The following is a 4,314-nucleotide window of genomic DNA, read 5'->3' on the forward strand; positions in this document are numbered from 1 at the left end:
ACTTTATTTTTTATTTAAAATTATCTAATTATATGAAGACATCATTTGTATACCCATATTATATACCAAAAGTGTTTTCCTTGTTGTAAACAAACAAATATCCTTAGTCCTCTATATCAATTATGAAAATTATGAGACATGTTGGAAAGATTTTCTATGTTTCGATAATAATTAATTCTCAATCATGCATGATAAAAACAGAAATATTTCTGAATTTCAAATCTTATATTTCACTATTTTATAATTTAATTTCTAGTGTTTCATGAAGTGACAAGAATTACATATAAAATCTCATCCCAAGTACAGGAACACCAGCAACACAACAATGGCCACAGTCATTCTGGCCAACAGGTCCATACACAGAAGGATGCCCATCGTTTCTCAACTGGGATAGTGTTGTTACATCCAGCAAACTCACTGGCTTCAACATTTTGCTCAATAGATCCTTCACGATGGCCACCGCAGGCAGTGGACCTGCCAGATATGTTGAACCACTTATGGGCTGAGTTTGGTGCTTGCAGCTTGCTGAGGTCCCTTCATTCCACTCTTGCCCACTGTCATAAACCAATGGTATGAAAGAGTGAGATTACAATTCAAGAATAACAGTAAAATATCGTGCACTCTCTTTAAGTACACAAAGAAGTACACTTTTGATGTATCATTAAATAATTATGAATTAAAGATAAAGTGATATTCAATTATATGAAGACACATCATATATATATTAATTTATATATTTAAAAGCAGATATATATAATATTACTCGTTAACTATTGAAGAGCTTACTTATAGTGGGTAGGAGAAATGCCCTGATAAAAAACTTTGGTCATGGAAGGAGCAATGGAAGAGCCAACCCATTTTGACCAAGTAGTAAGTCCCTTTCTCAGGGCAACCAATCGATCCATATCTTTCTGAATATTATTCCCTTCTTTAATATAGTCTCATCTATCACATTGATTTGTATGGATAAGCTAATAAAATTTATTTATACATATAATTTTATTTTTACGTAGAGATGGATTACATACTTTTGTAAGGTTCTTGTATGGAGCCACCAGTGACATGTATTGAAGATGAGCATGTCATATCCTTTCCATGCATTGCCATTTTTAATAGAGTCGAGCTTGAGAACCCTCCCAATCTTTTCAATCACTAAATCTAATAGAAATGGTTTAAAATCTAATTTTATTGAAATGTCATAATCCTACAAGTTTCACGTATGCATTTGTTTAGACATCATCACTCAAATTAAAATTTATTATTCATAAATTTAAAAAAAAAAATTCCTCGTATAAACAGTTATATTAAAAATATTAACCCACAATTAAATTATGAAATATAGTTACATCGGTTATGAATAAATCATCTACTAGGTTTAAATTTTTCCCCATCAAGATGCATGCATATAATCCTGCATATACACAATGTTTTCGAAATGGGATCAAACGTTAACCTGTTGGAGGGGATGGTCTAGTCCAACCAATAGTCAGATCGCTTAACTGTTAAAAAATAATATTCAAAATAATATTGTATAATTTATCATTAATTATATAATACGACTTATTTTAATATCAAAATAAGTTTATATAAATAAAATCATCTTATGTTAACTAGATCAAATCTATTTTTTAATCCAGTTCAATTAGATGATTTAAATGGTTTAAACCGCAAATCAATTTGCTCCAATTCGGTTTAACAGAAAAACTTGTTTTTAATTAAATCAAAATCTGTCTGGCTAACCGGTGACGATTAAACTGGTTAGACCGACGACTTAATCTAATTTTAAAAACCATGAGTATACATACCGGTAAAGTGAAAGTAGAGAGACCATTTTGTACACCAAGTGTGTAATTTGACTGAGGTACTGAAGCATAAAGCATGCAATTGAGTGACTGCCATTGATTCCTGCTCAGAGAGTCTCCCACGAACAGTATTTTCTTCCCTTTAAACCTCCTTAGAAAATCTTGGCCATCGAATCTGCACTACAATTATTATTATGACATCAAAGAATTTTAATTTGTATGTAAAATCAATCACGGATTCAAAAATATAATTCAAAGGGTTAAAATTGAATTTAAAAAAATTTATAAGAGATCAATCAAAAAATGATGAAATTTTAAAAAGATAATGTAAAATTTTAAAAATTATTTTGATATTTTTAATATATTAAATTAGTAATTTTTTAAGACTAAAAGTATTAAAATATTTATTTTTTATACGAAAAGATAACTCAAAATTTTCAAACCTAAAAGAGTCTTTTAACCCCCAGTAAAATTGTGCATGAAAATATGATAAAACTAGGGCACCTTGGCAGTGAACAAGCGGTGGGCTTCCATTTATATTTGAGATAGAGTTTATCCGGCCGACCATTTTTCTAGCAATCAATTTTTTTATCGATTGAACGGCATGTTGAAGTGCTGTAAAGAGGATAAGATTCATCAGAAACCCAACTTCCTTGGAAGAAATCACGGCCGCCCACTTGATCAAAACCTGATGAAATAGTGAAAACAAAAGCAAAAGAAATGATAGAGTAGAGATGGCAATTTCGGTATAAAGAAGAGATTTTTTTCTTGTTGGTGCAAGAAGAGAATTTTTCTCCACAGAGATGGGGTTTTTCTTTATGAGAGGGGGACGGAGAATCATTTCATCCCCATAATGGGGATGGGCCAGGGACGGGGATTGAGATCCCCTCCCTGCCCTTTCTTATTGCCATCCCTAATAAAAAGAAAGGTGTAAATTTGATAGCCATTTTTTCCCATTTTGTGATGATTTATGGGTTTGCTTCAAGACAATGAGATGATTCTTTATTGTATTTTAACAATTTTCTAATTGGGAAATTTTTTTCTTCAAAGGAAAGCCTTCCTTTCTATTCATTTTCCAGTTTTTTTTTCCTTTCCTTTTTTCTTGTAGTTTTACAAATGAATTTGGACAATTAAATTGCTTAAGGAAAGTTCCTACATATTTGGAGAATTCCCACTGTTTGTTGATTAAATTGGTCAGCCAACTTTATCTTGGTACATAGTTAAACCTTAGTTTAGGAAATAATTTATATGTAACCATAAATACATTCCATTTATAGAACAATTTCATTACATTAAGTTTTTATTCATCTTCGTAATCTGAAAAGAGTAGTGTTATGTATACAAATAAATTGTATAATTTTGTACATAAATAATGACATGTTATAATGTGATTAGGTAGTTTTAAATTACAGATAAAATAGCATTTAATCACATAGTGATATGTCATCATTTATATATAAAATTATATATATTATTTATATACATAATTTTATTAATTTGAAAAACACATTTCAAACTTATACGTTAAATTGAATATTGAAATAACAAAAATAATTATTAACACTTAAGATATATAAGAAAAAAATATTATTAAGTAGTAATTGGAAACTAGAATACCATCGATCAAGGATCTTTAAATCTTCAATAATAGCACATTTTTCTTTTATGATAATACTAATAAGGTCAAAGGACTTATTACCACCTAAGTTTTGATGTGTTCTCAAAGTCTCATTTACAGGGTTTTAAAATGGCCAAAGGACTATTTTCCACCTAAAGTATCCTTTTATCTTAGTTTCCACTTATTAACTTTGAAAATCCTATTTACCCACCCAAGAGTGATTAAAATTAACAAAACCCTAACCCCTTAAAATTTTGTTTCTTTTTTTCTCCTAAACCCTAAAACTAACAATTTCTCTCATAGACCAAGTTTTAAAAAAATAACATTTCCACCCTTAAGGTTTAGTTTTCAAACACCAACGCTATCTTCGATGCTTCTCCAGCGACATCTCTTTTCTCTTCCTCCAGCGGTTGCTCTCTCACCATCTTCACCTTCGACTGATGGTCCTAATCCCAACAAGAGACTTCCCGACAAAGATGAGGTCTCTCATCTTCATCGGAATCGTCTTTGTCTTCTCGATGAAGCTAAGGTTTAGTTTTAGCGTCAATGGACACTGTACAACCTTCCAAATGAGAGAAGCTTGGCCGCCAGAGGGAGAGGAGGCATTGGGAGATATTCATCACCGACGATGGCGTTAGATTTGACATCAGAGATCTAGAAACTAAACCCTAAGGGGAAACTTTCTTTTTTAAAAACTTGGGTTAGAGGGAAACTTTTAGTTTTTAAGGTTTAAGGGAGAAAAAGAGATTAAAATTTAGTTTATTTTTATTATTACAGATACAATAATGATTTTACCTTTAAAACAGTTAATTTTATCCATTCATAGATGAGTGTTTGGGATTTTCAAAGTTAAGTGGTGAAACTTGAGATTAGAGGATACTTTGGTTGGGAAAT

At 30.9% G+C, this 4,314-nt stretch overlaps 1 pseudogene; it reads right to left on the bottom strand.

Moving 5' to 3' along the window:
• Positions 1-260: 260 nt before the first annotated feature.
• LOC123201682 lies at positions 261-3,073 on the bottom strand (annotated as a pseudogene).
• Between the last annotated feature and the right edge of the window lie 1,241 nt (positions 3,074-4,314).

Source organism: Mangifera indica, chromosome 18 (assembly GCF_011075055.1).
Source record: "Mangifera indica cultivar Alphonso chromosome 18, CATAS_Mindica_2.1, whole genome shotgun sequence".
NCBI lineage: Eukaryota > Viridiplantae > Streptophyta > Magnoliopsida > Sapindales > Anacardiaceae > Mangifera > Mangifera indica.